General features: G+C 38.2%; 1 pseudogene; it reads right to left on the minus strand.

Annotated features, from left to right (window-relative positions):
• Positions 1-7,665: 7,665 nt before the first annotated feature.
• Positions 7,666-9,008, minus strand: LOC137751282 (elongation factor 1-gamma-like; annotated as a pseudogene).
• Positions 9,009-12,103: the final 3,095 nt, after the last annotated feature.

Raw genomic sequence — 12,103 nt, forward strand, 5'->3', positions numbered from 1 at the left:
GTACTAATGTATTTTTTATTCTTTTTCTCTATTCTATGAATTTTTATCCTATAAGTACTTGGATAGTTGAACAAATACAGCACAAAAAAAAAAAAAAAAAGGAGAAAAAAATGCTCCCCTTCGGTTGTATGTGTGTCATAACTTGCCAATTTGATATAACTTAAGTTTTTGCATTTGGCACTTCCATGTTTTCTGGGTAGAGTATGAATTTAGAAAACAATAACATCAACATATGAACGTGAAAGACATTATGTGAATTAGAAAGGCATAGTTTGATACCATGTAATGAAGAATAGATAGGTCATTTTCCAAGAAAATTCCCCACAAATCCTCTACCATTTTTTTCAAAAATGTAGAATAAGGTTAAATTACAGAGAATTTTCCTAGTGATAATTCTCAGTGGAAGGAGGGAGGCTATATAAAATTGCCCTCTCATTTACAATGATTAGGCCCCTAAATAAGTACCGAAATGAACAAGACACTGTCAGCCCTCAGGGAATTCAGCCTTATAGAGGAGCTCTCAGTCTAATCAAAGAGGGTGCGCTCAATCTAGCACAGAGGTGGTAAATAGGAGCCGTTTCTCCTCTTCTTGTTCATGTCACAGGTATTTTCATTGGTCGTTTTTCTTGCTGATCTCAAATGTGACTCCAGAATCTTTCTCAACAAAGCATAGATTAGCATTTCAGTTGAAAGCACTTCACTGTCTCTGGTTTAGTGGACAGTCCTTATTCTATGATATTTCTACCATGCCTAAGGTTATGTATTCAGGATTTACATGGATGGAAAACACAGAATGTACGTGTTAGGTATGTCAGGAAAATACCTCAGTAAATTGCTTTGAAGACAAAGAGTTCAATCGTACTAATTTAATTGAAAGTCAGGAAATATCCCAGTGTGAATCAGAATTCAGGGGAGGGTTTAGGGTCATTTCTCCTAGAGGTCTTCTGCCGATTAAAATAGGACATGATTTGTTTGATACTCCTGATGATAATTGTAATGAGCTCCAAAATTGTTCTGTACATAAGAGTTATCAAATTTCATTGTAATTTTTAATATAATGCCTGCTTCCATATGAGACCATCTGCTGTCTGAGGGTATAGAACATGTCTGTCTTGGTCCCTTCTTTGTATCCAGTGTATCATAAGGGGATCCCTGGTATTAAGTACTTAATAAATATTTAATAACTTAATTGGATGACTATTTGAAAGTTCTCGATATATGAAAGTTCAGGCAAAATTAAACAAAAATGTAAATATAAATGCAAGATAAGCTGACTGAATATACCATTTTTATCAGGCTAAACCCCGGTATTATCTTGGCATTTCAGAAGTTCCCCTATAACAGATGTTTTGATGTACTCAAAATACCCAATTCTTGTGGGGGAGGGAGGGATAAACTGGGAGATTGGGATTGACATGTACACACTACTATATATAAAATAGGACCTACAGTATAGCACAGGGAACTCTACTCAATACTCTGTAATGACCTATATGGGAAAAGAATCTTAAAAAGAGTGGATATACGTATATGTATAACTGATTCACTTTGCTGTACAGCAGAAACTAACACAACATTGTAAATCAACTATACACCAATAAAACTCTTTTAAAAACCCACTCAGTTGTTAACCAGCTTAATCCATGCTGGAAGAGCAGAGGTGAACAGAGACTGCTGGGAGAGAGATGTATAACTGGAAAATGAAGAAGGAACATGGTAGATCTCGTGGGAAGTTAATAATTAAGCAAATTATGTATGTGTTGGGATAGAAGAAGCTTTAGAGAAGGGACGGTGAATACACAGATGCTAAGTTTTGTGTGCACCTGAGGGCTGCTGAATCACTAGAGCCGAGGTTTCCTGTAAGGTGGAGAATCACCTTCCCCTTTACACTCTTTCACTTTCCTTCTTTTCTGTTTTCATTCCTCCTCAAATTTATAGTAACAACTGTATATTTGCACAATGATCCAATGTAAGCAGTACTTGTCTATGACCCTTCGATAGCTCATGAGCAATCAAACCAATGAATGTCCATTCTGTTAGTCTACTTTCACTAAGTGTATCCATAGGAGATTTAATATTTATAGGTAGGAAATTGCCAAAACCAATCGAGTGAATAATTTTTTTCCTCCCCAAATGACTCTTTCTTATTAAGATCCTTCATGTGATTGCTAACTAAGACTGTGATACAGGCATTTTATTTACTATCTTCCTCTAGTTTGCCTGGTTACCATGTTCACAGTGTTATATAGAAGAGGTCTGTGGCTGGCATTCTGGAATTCATCAGTGGTTTTTCAAGAGCTAAACATCATTATTTCATTGAGACATCTTTTGCCCCTGTCCCTGATGTCTCTTTTGTTACCAGTAAAAACTATACCTGTGCTACTTGGTGAATGATGGTGGTGGTTTGCCTGTGAAAATAGGCCACAAAGATGGCAAATGGAACTTCTGCTGCTGGTCATTTCCTAGCACTTGCTTCAAAACACACACAGAAAATTTGAGCGATGTCCCCAAGACCTGTAACAAACTAGGTCAGATCAATCTTGGAACAAATACTCATTTCTGTGGTCCCCTTATCACTTCCTTGACTAGCCAAGTGAATATTTCACTAGTGGGCTATTCATGGAAACCCAATCAAGATTTGTGGCAGGGTGATAATTTATTTCAAATTTATGATTGTATTCCCAGTATATATTAAAGGAAGTAGCTTGCTCTTACTTTCTCTTTGTAGAGTCATATAATGAGGATTCTCTGAGTTAGGTGACTATTTCATAATTAAGTCAGGGCTGCAGATAGAAGAAGCAACTACCTAAGCCATGTATTTATAGATTTTTCAAAAGTGCTCTTTTACTGATTTTATTTCTCTCAGTGGCTTATCACTATACCTGAAAATTTCACTATAATCATTCTTTATGGATTCCCCTCAAGATAAAGCTTCTAGAGACTGAGTCGTCTGCTTTGAGGAGGAGTAAGAGAGTGAGGAATTAAGTCTCTGAATTAGCAAATGCTGGAATATTCCAGGACTCTACCCTGAGATGACTCTTATTCTCTGTCTAAGATCTTTCCCTAAGTGGTCTTAACCAATCCAGTGCATTAAATGAAATTTGCATAAAAATATTTCCAAATTTTTCTCACTCTTTTTCACTGTGCTGTAGTATTTTATATCTAATTTTCTATTAAACACCTCCACTTGGATGTGTAATTGACATCATAAATCCCATCTGAAAGAAAATTCTCCTCCCGGCTTCCTTCATCTTAGCAAAAGACATCACTATGTACCAGTTGTATAAGTCTAGATTCTAGGAGCTGTTATTGGTTTCTTTATTTCTTCAGTTTGCAACTCTAATTTATTAGTGCGTCTAGTCAGTTCTGCATTAAAAATATGCATATTCTCTTCACTATGCCTAGAATGAATTTATGAAAATGCAAACACAATTAAAATATTTTCCTACTTAAATTTCTCCAATATTTTCTCATAGAATTTCGAATAAAATTGCAAATCCTTACTATGGACTGAAATGGTGCATATCACTCTTGCCCCATACAGTACTACTCTCTTCAGGTTCACTGTGATGCTTCGGTTACCCTGGATTTCTTTCTTTTTCTTAATGCATTAAGAATATTTATACCCAAGTTCCTTTCTCTGAAATATTTGGACTAGTACCTTTATTTCATTCATGTCCTAATTCTAAGATGGAGAGGTCTTCCTTCACTATTCAATTAAATAGTCCCCCCAGTCACCGGTCTTACACAATGTTAGTATTGACTTTAACAGTGCTTATTAAACTCTGAATTACCTAATTTGTTCATTTACTTAATTTTTGTCTGACCCTTTCTCTGAGAACAGGGATCTGATCTGTCTTATTTACTATTCCCAGGGCCTATCTGAAACAATGATTAAAATACTGGAGAAACTTCATACATATTGTTTGAAGGAATATAAAATGGACAGAAGTAAAATCCGAGACTCCTAATGTGTGACCTGTGCATTCTTTCCACTTAATTGGCACATTAGTAGTGAATATCAATGTATATATTAGTTTAAAATGCAGCTTAATGTATAAACTAGACTATGCTATAGGAACAAATTAATCCCTGAATCTCAACAGTTTCATATACAACTTTTAATAATTATTCATAGGAAGTCTGATGCCAGTCACTGGAGATGCTCTTCCATCAGGTGACTCGGGGATCCAGGTTCCCTGTATGTTGTGATGCCACTCTTTCCTGAGCGAGGTACCACACTATCTCTCAAATGTTTGGTCTAGAAGTGCAATAGGTCACCTCTGATAAGTCAGTATTGGCTGGAACTAGCCTCGTGGCCTAATATAATTGCAAGGGAGGCTGGATTATTTAGGGGAGCACATAGTATATAAGCAGCGCTGCCTCTAACACAACATTAATAGCGAGTTAGGCAAACTAAAGGAATAAGATGTGGGGGCATGTAGGGAAAAAAAGTCAAGTGATGAGCCTGCTGTACAACACAGGGAGCTCAGCTCAGTGCTCTGTGATGACCTAGATGGGTGGGATGGAGGGGTGGGGTGGGCGGGAGGTTCAAGAGGGAGGGCATATATGTATACATGTAGCTGATTCACTTCGTTGTACAGCAGAAACTAACACAACATTGTAAAGCAATTATATTCCCATAAAACAACATTTTAAAAAGTAAAAAGTAAGAGGAGGATGAGAGAGAGAGAAAAAAAAAACTTAACTGAAATATACTGGTCTTGCTCTCTGGGACTCATGCACAGCTAATGAGAGGCCAGGAACAGTCTCTACACTGGCAAATATACTTTTCCATTTGGTTTGCAGCTGCAGCTAACGTTATTTCTTGTGCCTAATATTGTTTGAAGTTTGCCTCTTAAACTCATGTTCTTCTTGATTCTTTTGCTCTGAAGTATCTTCCCACCGTCAGATGTCTCCACCCCAGGCCAGCCTTTGTGTTCCACTTCACAGCTAATCATCTTAGATTAATACCAGGAGCACTTTTGCCTAATGGAGTTTTAGCCAGAAAGAGAGAGAGAAAGAGAACCAGGAAGAAAGCTCCTGCTAAGTGAATATGTCTACTCGTTTTCCCTGTGTTTCACATGCTCTCTGGTATAAAAGAAATCATAGAAGTCAATGGATTAAATATAAATGTGAAGTAAGGAAATATGTGATAAAAGAGAGACGGATAAAAACGTACTTGAGCCCAATGGGCGGACCATGTGGTGAGCTGATATAATACTTTAATTCTGGCATCCCTGTGGCTACCCCAGGTTGACAACATTTCAAAGATAGCAATTATTTGGAATAAATCCAAGATTATACTTTAAATAAAAATGTTCATAAATCATAGCTCTTCCACTATGAATAGGACAAGCACATAAGCAATTACTTATAGGAGCAGTATTATCTTGCAATTCAAGCTGTTTCTTAAGTTGATTTAACTAAAAGCTTATTTTTTTTCCCCAAAGTGAAAAATGAAAACATTCAACTTGTTTTGCTTTGTCCTGTATGTGAAGTTCAATTAGATGAATCATGTATTCTCTCAAAAAGTTCTATAGATGAAAAATGGGAATTCAAGAAAAAGAAAAAAAAAATAGCCAATATGTCTAGAGTGAAAAGACCTGGGGTAACTGCTGCAAAATGAAATTGGGTGGGTGGGAGAGAATCAGGCCCCAGTCCACCCAATGACAACATTAAGTGTCACAAGTGACTCTGGACTTAGGAAAAATTGTATCTGTTGATATAGGTAGAACCTACAGAAAACAGCTTTTCTGCCCATTTTGTGCTTCAGAGTGAGAAACTCTGACTTCCAGTCTTGGATCTGCCACATACCAGCTTTGTGTCCTTGGGTGAGTTTTTAAACTATAAGTGTCAGTTTCATCATTTGTACAATGAAGATTTAAACCTTACATTGTGGGTTTAAATAGAATAAGGCACAATCCCAGGTACATATTACATGGAGCCTTGATGCTGGTAAGGGTACTATAAGGATGGATATACAGTATGTATACAGATAGATATAGATATCTCTAGCTATCTATCTATTATTGATCTACCTCTGACATTTAGACAGTTATTTATGAATGCTCATTTAGTTTATAAAAGATGATATTCTGATTACTGATTTCCTATCAAAGCTCATATAACACTAGGTGACATGTAAAAGCTTTACTCCTTCAATTTCTTAGTGTACACAAATGTTTCATTGCTACCTGTACATCTCAATGATATGGCGATTGCTTTTTAAACTCAAGGATTAAAATGGTCCAGAGTAGGGCATGCTATCCACCCATTTGGCATGGGAAATAGCTCTCACACGCATGCCGATGGAATAAGGTTTTCGTGATGCAAAGAGAAGCTGTAAATTTAGCATGAGTAAATGTTACGTTACCAAGTAGTGAATGAAATTCAGAGAGATGCAGAGAAGAAATTACAGAAGACAAATCCGTATTAGTTCCAAATTAGATGTCTTTAACACATTGAAAAATACTAAAATGTAATGGGAATGGATTAAGCCTGCAAACTACTTTGGACAAAATTACCTCTGAAAATGGAAAGTAAAAATAGTGATGCTTAATATAAAGCTAGTAAATATCATGGAAAAATTTTGGTGGGGAGATTGGAACTTGAAAAATTATTCTAATATTATCTGAAAAGATTTACATTACATCAGTGACTTTCAATCTTTTTTGATGGTAACCTACAGTATGATTCATGTTTAGAATTAGGACTCAATTCACATACACGTACACACTTATGCACACAAACACACACAAAGGCAATAATAATTTTATAAATAATATTTACTGCAAATTCATATAATGAAGTCTAATATTTCTATATTTTTATTATTTATTAAATGTTAGTGACTTCCAATAAATTCCTAGAACCTGAAATGAATTATGACCTATTTATATATATATATATGTACCTAAATATATATATATATATTTTTTTTTTTTCAGGGTTGTTAAATGACATTTATGACTGCTCTACATTGCTGGAAGCGCTAGGGCATGTTTAGGGTACAGGCGCCAGTGACACCCACTGGGTTCAAGATCTTGTCTCCACCACCTAAGTTGTGTGATCACAGGCAAGTTGCTTAAATCTCTGAACCCCACTTCCTTGATAGAAAGTATGGATACCCCAGAGATGATCCACAGCCAGGTTAGGGGCCCACAGGCCAGTATCTGTTCCAAGGAGTCTGTGCCTCTTCTTGCCGTTTGTCTGAAGTGTTGAAACTATGACTCTTGGATACGGCTGCCGCCCCACTTCACAGGGCAGCTGCGGGAAGTAGGGAAGTAGTGTTAAGTCGCTCTGCATATGCTGTGCTCTCACCCCGTCAGTCAGCAGGTATTCTCCCCCTTCATGCGGGAAGGTCTGGAATTAGGTAGTTACAAAGCCCCGTGTCACCACCTCCTAACTACATCCAATCTTTCCCAGCTAGGCTAGAAGATGGTCATCACAGGAGAGACAAGGCAATTAAAAAAACAGAAATCAAAACCGAGGAGAGGCCTCTCTTTCTGCTCTTCTGAAGACTTCTCTCCTACACAGGGAGGTCCTGCAGGTATAGATAACACCCTGCTTCAACATACCTACTCCCCTTTGAAGAAGCCATCACCCACCAAGGAGTCAGGGTAAGAAAGGGTTCGCTGTTCAATTTCCTTTAATGACCCCCATTCTCCCTGAAGGGCAGGTGCAGGCGGCTAGGCGATGGCAAGAGATGGTCACTTGAAGATCTTGCCCTGATTGAAGGCTTTGCCCACATGCTGGAAGGCCCCAGACCAGGAAGAGTATTCTCGAACCAGCATCTGGGTCTCCTCGCTGCTGGGATCCAGTTTCCGCCGTGTGTACGACTCATAGCCCACCTGCCAATCTGGACTCAGCGGAAAGGCAAGCTCCTGGCCTCGGAAGACCCAGACTCCAGAAATGGGGCCGCTATTGTTGGTTCCAAAGAGAATGACACTGACAGACGCATTCTTCCCCAGATCGTCCAATCGCTGGAACACTGCAGTCATGAGGCTGCAGCTCATGAAGGTCTGGGTGAGCTCTGCAGGGAAGCGGTACTCGGAGTACTGCAGGGACCAGCCGTCTTTATCAAAGTGCTCCCCAAAGTACGGCAGCGCCACGGAGAGTGTGTCCTCGTTGGAGTGCTTGCGCTTAAATGCAGCCAACGCAAAGGTACTCTTGGGCAGGGGAGCAAAGGCATCCTTGGCCTTCGGCTCAGCAGCTGCTGCCCGCTCACATTCACCCAGCTCCTTCTCAGGAGCAGGGGCAGCTGCCTTCTTCTCCTCCTTCCGCTCGGCCTGGGGCTTCTGCTTCTCTTCTCGAGAAGCTTTCTCTTTCCATAGGGTGTCCTTCTTAGGCTAGCTCTCTGCAAACTTTTTAGCATCAAACTGGGCCATTTTCTCAGAGTTTCACCTCCCCCAAGACAGCCCGGAACTGGGGCTGGTTAATGCAGGTGAGGAACCAGCGGTTTGTATTAGGGAAGGCCTGGCAGAAAGAAGGCTCCAGAACCTGTTTATAAAGCCACAACAGGGTGCAGACAACTGTGATGTCAGCCAGCATCACACGTTCGCCCACCGGAAAAGTCCTTGTCTTCAAGCGAGCATCCAGCGGCCCCGGAATTCGCCTCACCTCCTCCTTTGCATTCTCCGTGGCGCATGATGCCCAAGGTGGGGAACACCCAGATGCTGGCTGGGGGAACTATATCGCTATCAGCAAGGCTCACCCACTGCACCACCTGGGCTGCTGCTTCGGGAGTACTTCCCCGCAGCTCCTCCTTGCTCACATAGTAGGCAACGGCATTGCTCTTGAACACAGAATCCATCGTCCACCTCAAAGGCTGGAACCTTGCCAGCAGGAAATTTACGGAGAAATTCGCGGGTACCATTGGTTTGGCCAAAATGGAAGTGGGGTGGTGCGGAGAGCACGCGGACCTGAGCCCCGCTGTACTGAGCGGCAACGAGGGCCTTGAAGGCCCTGCAGTTTTCAAGATGTGCTTACAGGCTCCCAGCCGCCATGGTGATTCTGCAGAGAAAGGGCGACCTATTTATTTTTAAAACATACTACTTTACAAAATATTCAATTAAGTTATCAAAATGAGAGTTCCAAAAGAGCCTTTGCCTTATGATATATTCACATATATAAGAAAGCTACAGGCATATGAGTGAAATGATAGAAATTTCTGAATTACATCTATGCTTACACCAACAACCTCACGTAAAATAAGAATGCTATTCCAATTAGTGATAAGATCATATATTACACACACACAAAATTGTTAGGGTAAACTTCAGTCATCTTGGAAAAATGATATTTAGATTCTCTGTTTTACAACTTGCATCTAAATAAATTGCAAAGGTATTAAAAGTAGAGGTATACAAAACAAAATTATAAATGTAATTGGAGAATATAAAGACTATTTTTGTTATTTTGGGCTGTAGAAGGCCTTTACAAGCATGATGACAAAATCAGAGATCATTAAAAGAAATTATGGAATTAATTACTTATAATGTACAATTAAAATTCAAATGGCAACCTGAGAATAATTTGAAGCATATATAATATACAAACTATATCTAACATATGGATACCTTCCTTAATATTTAAAATAACTACTACAAAATAAAAGGAATCTGTGAAAAACATAAATAAACAATTCATAAAGAATAAGGGTTAATCATTTATAATGAAATTTTTAAAAATTCAAGCTGACTATTAAAGAATTTCAAGTTAAACAATAATAAATAACTTTTGTACCTATCAAATTGGCAAATATGTATTCTTAGGGTTATAATGCCTGCTATTATTTAGCTGACATTTATTGAGTGCTTTCTGTATGTCAGACACTGTCTTAAAGGTTCAGTATCCTGTTTAATCTTTCCAACAGACAATCCTATAAGTAGGTAGATAACTACCATCTCTAGTTACAGAACAAGGATGCTGAGATTGGTTAAGTAACTTGCCTCATAACTAATAAGTAGCTGAGTCAGGTTTTGATGCCAGAAAATCTGACATCAGAGCCCACATTTTTAATCGAGTATGAAAAACCTGTTGTAGGAAGTGTAAGGTGCTACTATATTTCTAGAGGGCACTTTTACAAAATATCCCCAAAGCACTGAAAATGTACTTGCTGCTTGGAATATCAATTCTACTTCTACATATTTACCCAAGATATAGGTAGAAACCCGTGCAAACAATTAGTCACATAAATTTCCATAAAAACTCTTTTATAATGGTAGAAAATTAACAGAAAAGAGATTAAATATTTACTACTTGAGTGCATTATTTGTGGCATATATATGTAATAAATATCTTTTAGCAATTGAAATACTACAAGACTAGTTATTGACAAACAGAGTAAGTATAAAAAACAGATTATAAAACAATATGCATAACGTGAATTTCACTAGGAGAAGGAGATCAGAAGGAAGGAAGAGAATGAGATCAGAGTTAATTTCTGGCTCCCTCCCTGAAAGTTTTTCTTGAACTGACTGTGTCCATTGATCATGGTCATGATTCCTAACAAGATGACTGACTACACAACTCTTAATCCTTCTAGGTTCTAGAGACAATACCTCCACTCATTCATTTGTGCTTTAGGTTGGTAGCAGCTCACCTGTGACAAGCGCCAGATTATTGTCCTAACCTTTGTGGTTCCTATATAGCCAAATATTTGTAACTTTCCCCCTTTTAAAATAAACCTCCTCAAATATCCATTAAAGTTCATTGTGTATTCAGTCTGGAGAAGATATATAGAAGAGGTTAAATAAACACCCCATAGTCCACATTTGAACTCAAAATATGAGTATAAACTCATAAAATATTTTAAAATATTTATTTACTAGTTAGTTCTGTTCACTGAAAAGGTCTAGAGACAATGAGTGACCCAGTAGCAATGAGCGTCCCCAGGATACAGGTTGTGCTTTTGGAATAATGGATGATACCAGGTTGGGGGTGGGTAGGAATGCAAAAGATGACTCTGGACCATCTTGATGTACCAGAGCGTGAAAGTTGACAAAGATTACTGGGACAAATGGGACAATTTGAACTTCATAAAGGATAAACAATGAAATTGATCTAAACTTGTTGGCTATGTGTAAACAAACAAGTTTAAAAAGTATATTAAAAAACAAACCCATAATTGGTTACCTGCTGAAGATAACAGAAAACCAATTCATTCTCTTGTAAACTGGTTAAATCAGAGGAAAGAAATAAACATTATCTTGTCTTTCTATATGAACTATTGGATAAAAAAATTAGTAGGTGAGGGGAGTTGTTTTTGGAAGTATTTTTCTAGTTTTGGATATTTGAAAAGACTTATAAGACTCAACAGAACATGCTCATTTAAGGCTATTATCTAAAGTCAGAGAAGATGATACAGCAAAAGAAAGGGAGTGCAGGTAGGCACTGGGGATCTGAGAGATAGTCAGATGAAATCTCGCCGTGGTTCTTATTCACTTCAGCTTAATCTGTGCAATGAATTTTGAATTTTGGCTTAAAAAGAGCTCAAGGCAGAAGCTTCCAGGAGGTCTTTTGTGCCCTTCTGGTTACATAATCACCCAGCTGTGTAACCAGTTATGCCAGTAGAAAACTATCCATAAACAAACTGACTCTGGGGTTTGGGGATCACCAGGGGAGTTTTGGATTTTAAACAAAACATCATAAATTTCAGTGCACTTACCTTGGTCAAGAGTCAAAGCCAGATAATCCAGGCATCCCTGGAGATAAAGAGAGAGTTTTCCAAAACCAGCTGTAGATTAACTCCATCCTATAGAGCCTCCTTATGAAATTGTTCCATCTAACAAGTAAAAAAAAAAAATAATAGAATCAAAATATCACAAGTTTGCAATCCCTAATGAATTAATGGATTTAGACATTTTGCATTCCAGCCACAAACATCACAGAAAGGGAAAAGGCATTTTGTGCTTCTTGATGAAAGAACACACCATCAATGGAATCGGTCTTGAGATTAATTGATCCTCTGGATACAATGCCTATTTTCAGGAAATAAAGGACAGAAGAACATGTTAAATTGCACCAGGAGTACGCAACCAGCAAACCTAGACTGACAAACTCAGGTGACATATTTGTAGGTTCTTTAAGAAACAATCAG

The sequence above is a fragment of the Eschrichtius robustus genome, chromosome 17, assembly GCF_028021215.1.
Source record: "Eschrichtius robustus isolate mEscRob2 chromosome 17, mEscRob2.pri, whole genome shotgun sequence".
NCBI lineage: Eukaryota > Metazoa > Chordata > Mammalia > Artiodactyla > Eschrichtiidae > Eschrichtius > Eschrichtius robustus.